Source organism: Heterocephalus glaber, unplaced genomic scaffold (assembly GCF_053883595.1).
Source record: "Heterocephalus glaber isolate CG9 unplaced genomic scaffold, H.glaber_assembly_v1.0 deba00001457, whole genome shotgun sequence".
In the NCBI taxonomy this organism is placed as follows: Eukaryota; Metazoa; Chordata; class Mammalia; order Rodentia; family Bathyergidae; genus Heterocephalus; species Heterocephalus glaber.
Window position 1 is genome coordinate 24202413 of NW_028258305.1, and position 17890 is coordinate 24220302.

At 36.5% G+C, this 17890-nt stretch overlaps 1 protein-coding gene across 4 annotated transcripts in view; it reads right to left on the reverse strand.

Moving 5' to 3' along the window:
• The window catches only part of Camkmt (calmodulin-lysine N-methyltransferase), a 442726-nt gene that overhangs the window by 255795 nt on the left and 169041 nt on the right, over window positions 1–17890 (reverse strand). The window lies entirely within an intron of this gene.

Consider the following 17890-nt stretch of genomic DNA (forward strand, 5'->3'; position numbering starts at 1 on the left):
ACAATGCTTTTAGTAGAGCTTTAAGAGCTAAAATGAATATCTAAAACTTCTTTTAAATGCTGCAAGGCCATTAGTAGACTAAGACATTTGTCAACAATTTAATTAAATATTTTAAAGTCATCTCAAAGTCACATAGTGGTAGATATTTTTTGTTTTCAAAGCATCACACTTGTTATTGATATGCTATATAACAGATAATACCTTTGAAATTTTTCTTTGTTTATTAACAAGCCCTTGTAATTAACTTGCTTTTAAATCATAAGTATGATACTATTTTAATTTCCCTCACATTCTCTACCCTATCATTTGAAATCACATTAAGCTGACTCTTAGAAGGCCACCTGGTGTAATACTATGACATTGAAGTGAGCTGTTCTGGTATGCAGAAAATACTGACAGTCTTCTATGCTAAAATCCATTTCTCTAACTGATGACAGAACTAGGGGAAATTAATTTTTGCTATTCATAAATACCTGACAGGTTTAATGTAAATGTTTTGAAAAAGACCTCAGCATATGCTGCACATACATTATATATGCAGCACTGCACTGGAATATTGTATTTGAAATCCATTCAATTTCTAGATCACTACTGCTGAAACTGTTGAAATTTCTCAAATTACTCACAGATTGCAATTTTCTCCATATACATGTAAATAACAACAGAAGTCCCCATGAAACCTTTCAGTCACTGAAAAAAATCAGCAATTTGACACTTAGGACAAATTTCTTTGATAGGAATACTACGAAAATGCAGGTAAACCTGACAAATCGTGGATTGCTAGCCCAACCCCTCCTGTGGTCACAGCTGAAGAATGTATCCCAAGAAGTCTGTGCTGATTTTTTTAAGATCTGGAAGGGCTGCTGCAGAATGGCTGTCACCCCAGCAACAATGCCAGCCATGATAAATAAGTTGGGATTTCTTCTTTAAGGAGAGCATCTAATCATTCCTTAGGATATCCTACACAGCCTTAGAAATACACACCAGTATATTCATTGAAGTGCATATCTTTAAATAAAGCCCCTATGCAGGTTTTGCCCATTATCGCAGTAGATGTAGTCCTGAAGAACCTGTGTAACCACATGGGGAAGCTTTTCATTTAAATAAATTCTATGATTAAACCATTTGCAAAGTAATCACCTCTAACTTATCCAATTTTAAAATTTTATGTTTATTTTCAAGTTTAAATATCCATAGAATAACAATTGTAATGGACTGAAATACATCAAACAGGTTAAAAATCAATGAGTTCATAATGATAATAAAAACAAGACAAAACAACAAAAAACAAACCAAACAAAATCTAGTTGGTCTTTGGAGTATGCTAGGGAACCAATTCATTATCCTGAAAACTGGAAGATAAAGAGAATGAAATCAAATATTTAATCTGCCTTTTATAAATGGACTATAACTCAGGTTATTGATAAGAAAAAGTTACTCTTCATAGAGGTACTCTGGGTAATACATGAGGATAAATGCATTTGGATTTCACCACTTGGCAAACTCCTAATGAAATAAAGGCTACTAACATCATGAAACAGAGACAGATACTACACTGAAATGAAAATGCAGAGTATCATCAATGAGATATTCTTGCCAAAGGTAGGAAAAAGAACCTGAATCAGATCAAGCTTTTTGAATTAACTACCAGGCTACAGAAGAAAAATGCATTGACAACACCCCAGACATGGAATGAGCAAATCCTGGGGGTGAGAAACAGCAAGATGAAGGACCCAGTTTCTTTAACAAATAAGAAGCAAAGAAGAAGGGGAAACAGAGGGAACTAGAGGTTTAAAAAGACAAATGGAGTATGTTCGGATATGATTCAAACAAACTAACCAAAACAATGTTATGACACACTGGGACAACTCCAACGGTGATTAGATATTTGATGATTTTAAGAAATTATTGGCAATTTTTAAGACATAATGTTGTTGTTGTGCTAATGGGTTTTTGTCTTCTAAACTATCTTTTAAAATACATACTGAAATTATGCACAGATAAAATGGCAGGATATCTATGATTCATTTTGAAACAATACATTTGGTTGGGGGAGGATCAATGGACGGAGAGATGAATAGAGATTGGCCAAGTATTAATAATCAGGGAAGAGGTAGATAGATATACATGGGTCCAATTTATTATACACTGTATTGTTTAATATTTGTATATTTTTGAAATGTTTTATTATAAAAAAATATATAAAATAAGAACTAAGAAAATGCTGGGGTTTTTTCATTAAATTCTAAAATTTATTGCCTGAATCATACTTGGAAATAACTATTTGTAGTAAGAGGGGAACAACTACAAAAAGTGCTTATATCTGTAACAATCAACAAGAAAGTATAGGACAAATTCAACAGAAGAGACAGAATTCTCACAAGTAATCTCTAAATCTCTTCCCACTGTAAATTTTTATAATTTTACTATTTTGAAAAGAACTATAAGGGATGAATAGATGAAGCACAATTTCTAGGACAGTGATACTATTCTGTATGATACTATTATAATGAGTACATACTATTTATCCATATGTCAAACTACATAGACTATACAACATGAAAGGTAAACCCTATTGTAAACTACGGACTTTGGGTGATAATGTGCCAAAGTGGGTTCATTGATTAAATAATAGATGAAACAAACATTGATACTAGGGGAAGCCATGCTCATGAGTGCAGGGACAAATGAGAATACTTCATGCCTTGTTCTCAATTTTGCTACGAACCTAAAACTTCTCTAAAAATAAAATCATTTTAAAAGAAAAATACTCATAAACTGCTATTTCTTAAAGCTCTGATTATACCTGAGCATAAATAATCTTAAAACATTTGAAGGCATAAAAAAAGATTTGGGGTGGTTGCCTAGGGAAACCAGGCAGTGATGGCTGGTGGGTATGTGGCTTCTTTACAGGTGATGAAAATGTTCCAGATTTGGTTGTAATAATGTTCTAAAATGACTACATAACCCTATGAATGTATTGAAAACCACTGAACTATACTTTTTAAATTAGTGAATTGTATAGTTTGTGAATAAAGCACTTATTGTTTAAAAAAGGTAGGGGTTTTATGATGATTAATTTTATGTGTCAACTTTACTGGGCTAAGGAATGCCCAGAGAGCAGGTCACACATTATTTTTGGGTGTGTCAGGCAGGAATTTGCACTTGAATTGAGTGAGAAAAGAGGATCTCCCTCACCAGTGTGACTGGGTGTCACCCAATCCCACCTGATCTTTTCACCAAACAGGTAAAGCTGTTACAGATACAGAGGTAAATAAGGTAGACCTAAAGTTCCCATGGGCTTCCAATCTGACTGGGAAAATAGACAATATACATATGACATTAATGCCTTAAAAGAGTAGGGCACAAAATGGGTGTTAATGAGAACACAAGGCAAAAAAAAAAAAGAAAATCTCAAGACAGTAAGTTTGAATTGACTTTTATAATTATTGTGGATTTTCCTAAGTCTGAGGCAAGTTGTTCTGAGATACTAAGAAGTGATATTTTAAAATTCAATTTTATATAAGCGATCCTGGCATATGTAATTTCCAAAGTCTCCCTACTGGGGGGTGGGGAAAGGCATTGTCCACTGAGTAGACTGAGTTTAAAGTTTAAAACACCAAGCTGATAACTCATCACTTGCTTGCCATACACAGTTCACTTTTTACATAATAAATTGCTATGGGTTCAATAATATAAAGCAAGAAAAGCATAACCCTCATAGCGTGTGCAACAATGATTTTTTTAGTATCCATATCACTATACTTCTTTAATATACCTGACTGGCATTTGACTCTGTTAAGATCTCAAGAAAAAAATACTATAAACTTCTATTTTTCTAAATTCATGGAATGCTCATGGATTCTTCTGGTCAATATATATCCTCCAATTCTATCCATATTTCCAGTGATCTCTGCCAACAGTACAAGAACATCGGTGTGGAGGTAACTGTTTCTTTCATTTGCACCACAAATACAGTGTACTGTCTATCCCTGGGGGACTGTGGAGTCCAAATGGCTTCTCATACTTTATCTCCCTGGAAGTTAAAACATACTGTTTTATAAGAATTCCCTTCAACTTTACTCCTTTCTGATACTATGCACTTGCAGGATGAAAATGCTCTGCAGCATTCATTCCAGCTTTGATTCTATTCACTTTTTCTATTCTATTCTTGTCCTCTTTTCAGATTTCTTTAGCTTGAGATATGTTATAGATTTCAGTTTGTCTTTAGAGCTAACTGCAACCAAAATGACACCAACAAAATGCAACCAGATATTAAGGAATGCTCAGTGTATGTTGCTTGATGAGGAAGAAGATGAGGGAGGAAAAAGGAGGAAGAAATGCACAGAAAAGGAGAGGAGGAAGAGAAAAGGAAGGAAGGAGGAGGAGGAAAAGAAAAGAAAAAAGAGAAGGAGAGAAAATTAAGAAGAAAGTAACAGTAGTATCTCTTTACCTAGAAATTTTTGTTTTGTTTTGTTTTGGTTTTGGTTTTTTGTTGTTGTTTGTTTTTCAGTTCTGGGGTTGAATCCAGGGCTTCAGACATGTTAGGAAAGTGCTCGGCTGCTGTGGGATTTTCATGTAGAGAGACACCCCCTCCCTGCCCCGCCTGCAGCCTTATTCGTGCTGACACTGACAGCAGATTCGTATCCAAAGGCTGAATGGTAAACATGGTGTAGTTGCACCCTTTTATACAGTTTTTGTGTCTTTGTCTCCCTTATATGGGCATACACTAACATTTTACCATCTGGTTGGGTATACATTAACATTCTACAGTCTGGTTGGGTATGATTTATGCTACAGTTACATCAGAACTACACAGGCTGATAGTGCTACAGTGTAAAAATTCCTGCCCCAACACAGTGGAGAAGAGCCCTACCACACTACCACTGAGTTACATCTCCAGACCTTTTCTCATCCTTAATAAAATAATACCTTGAAGTCTCCAAGACTGGTATTGGAAGAAAAAACTTCTGAATATGGAATGGGAGGATTGGGGTGAACAGTTACTGAATCTTGAAGACTGTATTACCCCTAAACAGTATCACCCCTGTGGTGGTTTTAAAACATGAACCTGAATTCTTTGATTCCCTTCCCATCAAGAGGTAAATGCTAAGTCCCCTTCTGTTCAATCCGGACATAGTTCTGACTGTTTCAACCAATAGAGGTCAGTGAAAGTAATGCTATGTGACTTCTGAGGCTAGGTCAGAAAAGGTCATACAACATGTGCCTGGTCCTCTTGGAATGATTGCTCTCCAAAGACCCTCTCAGGACTCTCTCTCAGAACCCAGCACAACCGTGCAAGAAGCTCGAGACACACAGCAAAGCCATATGTAGATACTCAAGTCCATAGTCGCAATCAAACAATTTAAGTCATCCCAGCTTAGGTAGCGATGTGAGCAAGAACACATCTTACAAGTAAATCCTCTAGCCCCATCACTCAAGTTTTTTTAACCAGCAGAAACCTCAGGCGTCACACAACAGAGCAGGGTCATCTCCGCTGTGTTCTTCCCAAATTCTTGACCTAAACAATCTATGAGCAAAATTAAATAGTTGTGGTTTTACATCACTATGGTTAGTACCATTTTTTAAATGAATGTAGCAAAGATAACCAGAACCAATTTCCTTCCTGGAAGAGTGGTACTTTTCTAGCAATATCCAAAACTCACGGCAGTGGTTTCAGAACAGGACCCAGGAAGCTAAGACTCCGGGCTTAAAACAAGAGTGTAGCAAAGATGTTACTGGAAGCTGGAAGAAAGAGTAACCCGGTATGTGGCTAAAAATTTGGCAATACATTGGTCCTCTAGCAGTAGAATCAAAAATAAGGAATGTAGTTAATGCATTTGTGATCCCACTAAGGAAATCTCAAGGCAGGTGCTCCCTGACTTCTTCTCGCTGCATGTGATGAATGTGAGGAGAAAGATGAACCAGAGAATAACCTGTTCAGTTTTTAAGCAAAATGTAGAGGAAATATAAAGGTTCCAGGACTTTCCAGGTTGAAAAATTGTTTCTCATTTTCAGACTCTCCTGACAGGAAATACTTCTCAAATTAAGATATGCCATCAAGTAAAGATTAAATCCAAGGTGCTGTCAAGAAAGCATCTCAGAGTAAAAGCATCTCACAGTGTGACTGTAAAACCCTTTAAGAATTCAGAATGATTGAAGTATGCATCATACACATTTTCAGACAGACAAAACTTTCAATGGTCTTAAGGCTGTGCCTAGACCTTCTCTGATAGAATACAGGGCTTTAAACTATCTAAGGGTCAGTCCCACAGCTGCCTCACAGGGAACTAAATGTAGAGAAGGGCTTATTAGTGGGTGTAGCTTTTGTCTACAGATTATAACAAACACAGTAAACAAAATGTCTTTGAAGGAACTGTATCAGTTTAGAATGAAAGGGACAGAGTATAAAATGAAAAAAGGTTGCACAACAATGTGAATGTACCGACCGTGTAAGGTCATTGTGCAAAATGTGAGATAAAGTGTGAGATGTTGTCAACAGTATTTACCACAGGGAGAATATTCAGTAAATGCAGATCCATATGGTTTTACCACAATGTACATTCATCTGCATTATATCACTTTCAATTTGAGTCTCAATTAACTTTGGAGCAAGGGGACACTATTATTCTAATGATACATGCTAAAGAAACAAGTTTAGAGATATTGGGTGTATAATCCAGAAAGGTATAAGTTAATAACTAATAAAGTGGATCTTTAAATCCTTATTCTCTGACTGTAATTCCACTCTTCTTCCTGTTGTGCCATGTTGCAGCTGAAATAAGACAAGGAGGTATCATGACCATCACTTAACAGGTAAAGAAACTGCTTCTCCTAATACCTAAGCAAAGCCAAGTGTGGTAGTGTATACTTGTAGTCCTAGCTACTTGGGAGGCTGAAGCAGGATGATCAATTGAGTGCAGGAATTAGGGGTCAATTTGGGTACAACAGCAAATCCCCCATTTTTAAAAAATAGTAAAAATAAAGCCTAAGTAACTTATCTATGATGCTATAACCAGTTAATGGTACAGTGTTGGTGAATAGAAGTATTGTACAGTAATTTAAAATGATCTGGTTTCAGCCCAAGTGCCCATCAACTGGAAACTGGATAAAAAAGACGTGGGTTTTTTTAATAAAATGGAGCACTACTCACCCATAAAGAACAAGAAACTAGAGTCATTTATAGCTAAATGGGTGCATATTGAGGCCATACTCTTAAGTAAAATAAATAGCACACACATGTGTAAATACCGAATAGTTTCTCTAGTGTGAGAAACTGAAAACGTAAATAAGGATGAAAATGATTAAAACAAATAATTGATAATTTGAAATAGCAAAAGGTCCAAAGGGGTAGGGGTGGTAGGAGAGGAAGGGGAAAGGGAAGAAGGGAAAGGAAAAATTATGAGAAAAGAAAAAAATATGGAAACGAAGTCTATGTAAATATGGAAGGGTGGAGGGGGTGAAGAGCGCATAGATAATGGGGGAAAAAATAAGAACCAAGATGTATCATGTACAGGTACAAACACCCAATGATAAATGTAAATGTATTGTATACCTAAAATGTACCAATTAATATATAAATTTTTTAAAAATGATCTGGTTTCCTCATATACAAAATGAAGACAATATAGCTACTCCACTGGAGCATTGGAGCCATATGAGATGATGCATGTTGAGTTCTAAGAATAGTGCCTAGCACTAAGTGTGTATTCAGCAAATGTACATCTCCTATATGTGATATCAAAGTTTTGGTTGTTTTCATTTCTGAGGTATATGTAATAGAAGGAAGTCACTCAAGGTTTATATTTAATTATCTTTATGACATTATTCTTAAACTTTTATTATGCACAAAGTAAGGCATCTGTAGGCAGAGGGAGAAGTCCTTAATAAAAATGAATATAAAGTGTTTTCATTCATTAGATGGCCTTTTAATTCAGAGGAGAAAATCACTGAAAATTATGCAAGTTCAAAATTATTAACTGGAAATATGTTTTAGAAAATACTATTTTGGAAACAGAAACCTTTAAATGATACATATATAATACTCTATAAACACATATCTCTGTTTCAAAATACATGCCAAAGGGTAAGTTTGTGTCTAAGCTTATTTACAAACACACATGAGGGGATGGTATGGGGGCTTAATTTCCATCAGAAGAAGGAAGCTATCTATTTCACTATGGGTCTGGAACTTTTTTTTGTTTGTTTTGTTTTGTTTTGTTTTGTTTTTTGGTGCCAGGGATCGAACTCGGGACCTTGCACTTGGGAGACAAGTGGCAGCACCACTGAGCTAAATCCCTGGCCATGGAACGGTTTTAAAAAATCTGAGGTTCACAATTGCAACAATTTCAACTTTGCTAGCACTCTGTTATACTGAAGCATCTCATAATGTTTTTGATAACATTAAAAGTTTACCCATTCTAAAGGTTTAAGAGTTTAAAAATCAATTCCTTATCATTTTCATCATATTTGACCCTAAAACAGCTAAGTAAAGTGGTGGCACGTATTTTATTTCTCATATACCATTATAGAATAAGAATAGATAATAAGGAAAGAAATATCACATGGGAGGTATATACTGGACTACCTTTTCCCCCAAAGCTAGAGTCTATCTTCCCTTAGTATTCAGCCTTCAACATTTCAGAATTGTCTCTTTAGCATGACATGTTCTAAGACATTCTTCCCACTCACGTTTGTCATGAACATGATTTCACATGGGTATGTCTCCCTAGCTAAGTGCCATCCATCAGAAATATACATCTCGGGCCGGAGGTTTAGCTCAGTGGTTTCGTCGCCTGCTGCGCAAGCGCAAGGACTCGAGTTCGATCCCCAGTACCAAAAAAAGAAATATACATCGCTTCCATCAGACAGTTAAGGACATTTGTGGTTTAGAGAATATAGACTATCATTTACCTTCATGTCCTGCAGGTTCAAGTGGAAGAGAAGTAGCTTTTCCATATGTCTGATTATTTAAAAGCTGTTTGTAAAGAGGAGTAGTAGAGTAGGTGATGTTTAGGTTTGTATAGGGCAATTAGAGTAAATAATTTAATCAAGTTCACTAATTTTTCAAAAGACTGTTTTCAAAAATACATAGTAGATTCATGTTCTCTATTTTCAAACTGGATTATTCCTACTACTTTCACAGCAGCTGTTTTAGAAGTGACCTTTAGAAAACATTATGTGTTTTATTTTCAAAACATGGCACTGCATATATCACATTCATATAAAATATCTCTTGAAGGTGTACAAAAACCAACAAAGTCAGTGACATATAAGGAAGAGTGCACACAGTTATGTCATGTGCCAGACATAAGTGGACATAACGGCTCAAGGGCCACTGGTTATCCTCCTTGGCCAGAGAGATGAGAAACAACATTCATCTTTTGCTCTACCAACAATAACAATTTTCTTTTTTTTTTAAGTGTTTCCCTTTTCCTTTCCTATGTTCCTTCTTTGCCTGTCCTCCTAAATCAAGTAGCAGAGGAAGATCTGCTTTCCCAGTTTTCCTACTCCCACCCCTAAGCCTCACAGAAAAATAGCTGGTACCAGAGCCAAGATGATAGGTAATATGTTAACTGAGAAGGAAAACTAAATGGTTGCCTCAAGAAAAGCAAAAGAAAAAAATTCAAGTGTATGGAAATGGCTATTGAAAAATTATGATGTAAAAAACCTATTCACTTTAGGAAACTAATTAAACTGTTAAATGTCAAACAAGATCCCTTATTATTCATGTTAGGGAAATTTGAACTCAGTAATAGGTGTGATAGAGATGTCACCCAATTGTTGATGATCTTTCTAACTAAATTGTTCTCATATAGTAGCATTAGGACCTAAAGAATTGAACAATGTATGGCTGTCAAAATCTTTGGCCTGAAACTTAGAATACTGCCATTGTCCACTTCGTTTATATCTTTCAATTCTTCCAGATTATGTGAAGATTGCAAAAAATCTGGGCAGTCCTCACTACTGGCCTCAAGTTAAAATGAAAAGCACCACTCCCTGTTGGGATAGTGACAGAAGTATCAGAGAGCTCTGAGCAAAAATAAAACCATCTTTTAGGGACAAAAGTCTGCTGAACAAATTAGCAATGAAAAATTATTGTTATAATTTACCTAACTTTTTATTTCATTAATTCTCAAGTAGCTCAAAAAGCATATTAATCAACACTGAAAACATTCCAGATACAATGCATCCTCTCTCAGGCATTGTCTTTATTCAAAAAAATATTTTGAGAAATTTATTTTTGTTTTCTATAGCAACTATTTTTGGTTACTCAAAGAATGTGATTCTGTTGTGTTTGTTGTTGTTTTAAACTATTAATCAGAAACTCGATAAACACATTTATGATATAATAATGATTAATTCTCATAATGATGATTCAAAGCCCTTCAAGACTGCAAGAAGCTCTTATGTATAAAGATTACACTATATTTAAAATAATTTTATGTTGTCTGTTTTAAGAAGTTTGTAATACTTTTCTTGAAAGACAATATAATTAAAATTAAACATACAGAGGTTTTGCAAACATTCAAAGATAATGAGTTAATAGTATATCTTTTTAAGCTATGCCAAATACAGCTTTTTTGATATTTACAAGAAGGAATCCTACTGAACTAAACTTTTTAACCTTTAGGGGGAAAAAAGGGTTTCCCTTGGTTATATGCACTAGACATTAAAGCCAAATCTCTCACCCGTGTCTTCTGTCCCCCGAACCACACCTTCTGGCTAAGACCTAAGCCCAGATCAAAAGAAACCAACAAAAACTGGAAAGGTATGCTAAAAATAATTCAATAGCATTGCTCCCCTCTATCCTAATGCTGTGGCATTTACTTCATTAAGTGTTTCTAAAAACCTCCCAGTGGGAAAGGTACTTAATTTATTTACTGCATGAGTCTAACAAGAACTGTGAAAGAAATTTTAAGGAAATAGGCATGGTTTGGAGCAGGATTACTGGAACATTTGGTGATTCATACGAGGCCCTCTTTTTCACCCATCAGAAGCAATGAAACATTTTTGTTCGGCTTTAAGCATGTATTTCCTGGTAGAATCTTGGTAATACCAAGAAGTTCTCAGATCAAAAAGTAGCAAAGAAAAAAAGAAAATTGCTTATCTGTGACTCTTGTCCTTTAGACTCTTGTTCTTCCTAATAAATAGAAGCCATTGCTTTGTGGTCTTGCCATGTCATTTGTCACAGCAAAGGGCCTAAAAGCCCAAGTAGCCACAGACTACAGCTTGAATCTCTAATTCATTGCTTCATAGAGGAGTTAGACAAAGAGGAAAGCAGCTAACAACTCCTAACTTGTCTTCTTACCTAAGCTTCCATCTGAACTAGTTATCAATTACACATTTTAACATGTACTGTAGTTTTAAACTCTAAATCCCCCCCACCCTGTCCAGATCGAACTCAGGACCTTGTGCTTGCAAGGAAGGCACAGTGCCACTGAGCTAAATCCCCGGCCCTACACTCTAAATTTCTAAAACCATCCTTCTCGCAAACCAGTTCCCCCTCCCAAATCACTGCCTCACTCATTGATCCCATTATTATCCCAACCTTTCAAGGTTGCATCTTTGCATCATGTAAGAGTAGATCCTTCAAATTCAGATTTTCCTAGCGCTAAGGTCAGAGTCAGGTGAACAGATTGCCTAAATCCATCATCAGTGAACTTCCTAATTCTATGTGCTCTAGGATGTGCCAGTGAAGCTTAGGTCTCTACAACCAGAGCCTGAACATTTACCTTTGTCAGGCTCTGAAGCATCCTTATACCTAAATCTAAAGTTCCTCCTAACTCCTCTCAGGTACCCCCAAAAGCTTGCACTAATAACTCCCCAAAAACTTTTCAGATAAAAAGCCAGCATCTGAAGAACTGATGTGGAAGTAGATGAAGTCTCCCATTATGGAAACCACAAATGAGGCCCCATTTACTTCTAGGTATAATCTTTGTAGATAGTATTATGATATAACCCTAAAAAACCACTATCTTTCTCTTGCCACTCCCTTCTCCAACACTTTGGATTTGTATAAAGATTAAAACAAAATTATATCAGGTCAGCTTTTTTGCAATTGGCCTGGTATAAATAAATGAGTGCTCTAAACAAGACTATCCAACTTCCCAAAGGGTGTTAAGGCCACGAAGCTAGCAGTTCTCTCCCTTGTGAATATACAAGGCTGTCCCTTGTCCCATTCCATAAGTCACAGCACTCTAACCTTTATTTATGATTATCCAACATATTCACTCAGAATATAGTTAATTATCTTAAAATATTCAGGGATGATCTGGGAGTTTTCTAGGCATGAATATCATTGCTATAGCAATAACCCTTGCATGTAATTGACCTTGCACTTAATCTGTCAGAAGTTTTTCCTATTAATGTAGTCATTCAAACCTACTTACTGAGCTTCTACCATGTGTCAGGCCCAAGACTAGGAGATGGAAATAGAACAGTGAATAAAACAGAAAAGGTCTCTGCTTTCATGGCATTTACATTCTCATTAGTTCTTCCTTTGCCTTTCTTACCATCTCAGCATCTTGTGCTTTGAAAGTAGATTCCCTTGTTTAATCTGCATAGCATTTTCTCTTTCCCCTTTCTACTTAGTACTAACTAGCAACCAAAAACAAATGCTCACCTGTTTTCAGGGTAGGCTCAGCCCTTAAAGAGGAGAGACCTTAGATACAATCGGACATTCTTGGACATTCATGGCATGGTATCCTAAAAATGCTTGAACCAGGCTCACCTGTCTACCAACCTCTCTATAAAGTCAGTCAAACAGTCTGACCAAAGGTATCTATGGTACATTACCTGGCACAAACTTGAAGTAAATTTTACCTTACTCCTAAACACATTTTCCCTTCTTGGATATAAGCTCTAGCCCTTGACAAATAATTCAGATTCCTCTCCTTTTCTAGTGGTGTTTTTCCTACTGGCTTCCACATAACCATTAACCCTCTGGTTTCTCTAAGCCCTGAGGACTTTATTAACATTTCCTGTCTTAGAAATTGGAGGAAATCTTTGTCCCAGTTTTTATGGTATTTTGTTCTACAATGTCAGAATAAGTCAAGGTCTATAGGAATCAGAAGATGTCCTTTCAAGTACTCCTACCCACAAAGAGAGAGAAGAGCAAGTGATGGGCCTGCGATTAGAGGATGGCTGTGATTGGAACTAGCCAATAGTTCCCAAAGGAGCTCTCCTTAAATGTGCATCAAGAACTTAAAACCAATCTTTCTTAAGTCCCATAGTCCAGATACTAAGGGAGCTTATGATATTAAAGCAGCCACAAAGCCAGGAAAATAAAGATTTTTAAATAATTAAGAATAGGGATAAGACATATTGGACACCTCTCCCAGTTCAGAGATCATGAGCATGTTTAGCTCTGATCTATAGGCAAACTGAAAGTGTAGCTTTTTATTCATTAATTTCATTACAAAATTATCAAGTCACTACCATGTACAGATGACTCTCCAGTGTTTCAACCCCCTTCTTCTCTGGCCCACATCTAATTCTGGATGAAGAACAAGGAGGTATGAGAGTACAGTCAGGTGCTGAGAAGTAGGGTCAGCTTCCTGAGAGTGTTTCTCCCTCTTCGTAGCATGGAAATTATGATCAATGGCCAGCACCAACCATGAAAATAAACATACACATTATCAAAGCTATAATCAGAAAGCCCCTATCTTAACGCCATAAAAACATATGACTTCTTACAAATAACACTGACATCAAAATATTAAATAGGTTATTTTTAAAAAAATTTTTGTTTTTGTTTTCCTAAACTGGCTTCATGCACAGAGATGGGCAACAACATGTATCACATCATTCCAAAGCTCTCAGGAGGTCTTAGGAATACCAATATTTCATTTCTTTTTGTTTGCATCTATTTTAAGAAAAAAAAACAATTAAAATATAAAATAAAATTTTAATTTTAAACAATTGTAATAATGAAGCCCATTTAAAGTCTGCTACACATCATGTCTTTCAAAATTTTATGCAGATATACATTTAGGTAGGAATACTTTTATGTTCTCTTTAACTGGTTGGCCTTCTAACTACTAGCTTCACTTCACTGTACTTCAGACACATCATATCCCAGGAACTGAGACCCAGCAAAAAGGTAGGGGACTCTTGAAAGCCTAGCAATAATGAAAGGGTAGGAAAAATGTTCTTTAAATTTAGGTACATATAGGTCAGAAGAAGAGGTATACTGTCAAAATGAGATAAATGAAACAATTTTGTGCCATGTTTAAAATGCAGCCATAAAAGCTAGATAATAATAATAATAGCTGCCACTCATTGAATGGTTCCAACATGCCAGTGCCATGCTAAGTGCTTTATGTGTATTTTCTTATTTCATCCCTTCTGCAAACCTATGATTTATTATACTCGGTTTATAAAGAAAATGAGACATAGAAAGGTGAAATTATTTGTCCAAAGTCAAAATGTTGGCTAAGTGGTGGAGCTAGTAACTTTATGTCATTTTTAAACACTAGACTACTGTCTCCCCAACGAGAAAGAGGACCGAAAAAGAAACCATAAAAAGATAATAGTAAGAAATTTTTCTCAGTGTACAAAACTACATAAAAAAATGTTCAAGAATCAGATGATTTTTGTCCTGCAAGGTTGGGGTGGCCTTTAGTCTGAGCCACTTGGGAAGTGGTGGCAACAGTAGCCACAAGTACCCTGGCTGATTTAAGGCGGTCCCAGTGGGTACACCCTCCTCCAACCACAAGCAGAGGAAGTTCTCAGAATGTTGCCATTCATACCTTACTGTTCTAAAGATTGAAATCACTAAGAGCTGCAAAGAGGCACAGCCTAGGTAAGCAAATTGTGTCATAGTGTTAGAAGTGCCATGAAAACAAGACAAAGAAAAGCAATGCAAGAGGACTGGGTAGGGGAGAAGGTGGAGATGGAGTTAGGAGATTGGAGAGGGTGGTTTGCAGTCTTATTAGAAAAGGTAGGGCCTGGGATTTGGCTCAGTGGTTCCACCGCCTGTCTCGCAAGCACAAGGTCCTGAGTTCGATCCTCGGTACCCCCCTCAAAAAAAAGGTAGTCAAGGAGGCCTTGCTGAAAAGGTCAAATTGGTACAAAAACTTAAGGTGAGGGACCCAGTTAAGAGCAAAAAGCTAAGGGAAGGACAGTCTAAGAGGAAAGAACAGCTGGAGCAAGAGCTCTAGATCATTTTAAGAGGCAGATCTTTCAGCCCTCAGTTGCAGTGTCTTTTCAGATTCAAAAATTTAGGCAAGTATGGGTTAATTATTAAGAATGTAGGCCTGGTAACCAGAGGATGCTAAAATCCAGAGGGAAAGTGTGACTGGAAACAGGATTATCTGCATAGTTTCAAAGTATCTCCTAATGACATATGTAGTAATTACAAAAGGAAAAATAGTACTAGAATCCTAGAAAACACTTTCTTAAATGAGTGGTCATAATTTAAATCACCAGTAATAAGTTGGACTGATAGCAGGTCCTACTTGGTATCATACACTGAGAAGAAGCATGTCAGTTCTGTAATATTATAGGCAAAACCTCAATATACTAAAGGGAAAATAGTAGATAAACCCAAATTAAGAAACATACTACAAAATAACTGACAAGTATTCTTCAAAGTGTCAAGATCATGAAAGACAGGGAAAGACTGAGGAATTGTTACAAATTTAGAAAGACATCAAAAAATGACAACTAAATGCAGTATTTGGCCTGGACCAAACATTGGACCATGGAAAGGATGTAGTGGGAAAACAAAAATTCTGAATCAGTTTGATTAAGGTCTGTATTAGTCAACTTTCCAATTGCTACAACACAATATCTGACATCCACAACTTAAAGGAGAGGTTTAATTTGGCTCATGATTTCAGGCGGTTCATCCCATGGTCAGCTGGCTCCAAGGCAGGAACATCATGGTAGAAGACATACTAGAATACTGATGCTTAGTTCATGGTAACTGGGAACCAAAGCTGGGGAATAGCGCCAGAGAGATACTGACCAGGGACCATCTATAGTACTCAAAGTCATGCCTCTGAACCACCCACATATACCTAGAAGTGTGTTTTCCTAATCCTCTGACTCCCAAGCCAAACAAATTCACATAATTAAATTTAACCATTTCAAGGTCTGTACGGCAGTTAATACTATTCTATCAACATTGATTTCATGATTTCAGTACTTATTCTGTAGTATTATAAGAGGTTAACATTAAGGAAAACTTGGGGAAGAACATTTGGGAACTCTAAGGATTCTGCAACTTTTCTGTTGCAATACTCTAAAATTATTTCATAATTATTAGTTAAAAACAAAGAAGAGCTGGGTCATTGGTGACACTCAATCTGAGCACAGACTGGCTTATCCTTCATTAGCTCATCACCTCCCTGTGCTTCAGTGTCTCTCATCAAAGCTGCAGAAGTTTAATACTTACAATGAGCCATACCATATTTGTTTCACTGCCTTTCACATAATAAGCAGAAACTTCCAGGATAGCCTAATGAGATCATTCATACTTATTACAGAATTATTTGACTTAAAGACAAAATTCTCCCATATGAAACTGTTCAATTCACCCAGAGCACCAAATTTTCTCATTATTGCCCATAGACCAGATACATGGATATATATATAATATATATCCACATATATATTATACATATAATATATATCCACATATATATTATACATATAATATATATCCACATATATATATTATTATATATATATATATATATATATTCCCTTGAGATATGGTTAAGAGGTACAGCACTTTAACTTCTAGGTGGATATCTACAATTGTCCCTTGTGGGATAGATCAGTGGTGGTGAATGTTCCACACGTGTGCCGCAGGCGGCTGTTTGCATCATTGAAAGTTCTAAAAGGTTCACCGACACTGGTATAGATGTTCTCTCCTCTTGTGGATATCTTATGTGAATGAGATCCTATACAAGGGGTTTCATCAGGGTAAAGTTCAGAACTTTCAGCCTGATACCTTTTTTTTTTTTGGTACCTGAGATCAAATTCGGGAACTTGCACTTGCAAAGCACGCAGCAGAACCACTGAGCTAAATCCCCAGCCCCTTCCTGATACATTCTTGAGCATGAGGGAAGCAGAGAAATGTGTGTTTCTACATTGCGGTCAGGTCCAGTATGAATGAACACTGACTTCTTCACCTCTATACTGGGGAATTCCCTTCCACTGGATTTTTTTTCTATTCTGCTGCTTTACTACCTCATTATGACTTGCTACATGCAAATTCATGCACTCAAAGGTACTGACCATACATAGAATTGATTCCTAGACGTTTACTCTGCTGTTTCCCACCAGCATGGCCAGTGCAAATTAGGTAACACTCATATGTTGATACTGCATGAGACACTTTAATTCTCACTAGGACCTAGAATCACAACTGAAAATCTATACCAGTGCTACTCAAGGAAGGCTTGCCCATGCCTGTCAGTAAATTATTACTTGTTCAAGACAAGGTAATTACACAGAAATTATTCACAACACCGCAATGTTTTCAAAGTCTCAGTTCATAAATGTTGAACATTTAAAAAGAAACTTACACACTAAGGTCCTTCACCACAGATACTTTGTGAATCACTGATGTGGAACAATGCTACTTTTAAGTTTGGTCTCTAGACTGACAACAAACTATTACCTAGTTAGGGTTCTTGACAGCTGACCACTTTTTCATGGCAGGACTTTTTTTCTTCCTGAGACAGCGTATTACTACGTAGTTCAGGCTGGCCTTGAATTCATTATGTAGCCCAAATTTGCCTGGAACTCACAGTCTTCCTGCTTCACCCTCTTGAGTGCTAGGATTACAGGTATGTACCACCATACCTTGCAACAGCAGGACCTACTTGAAGGAAGCAGTAGAGTTGATTTAATTCTGAAACAAGCTCCTAAACTC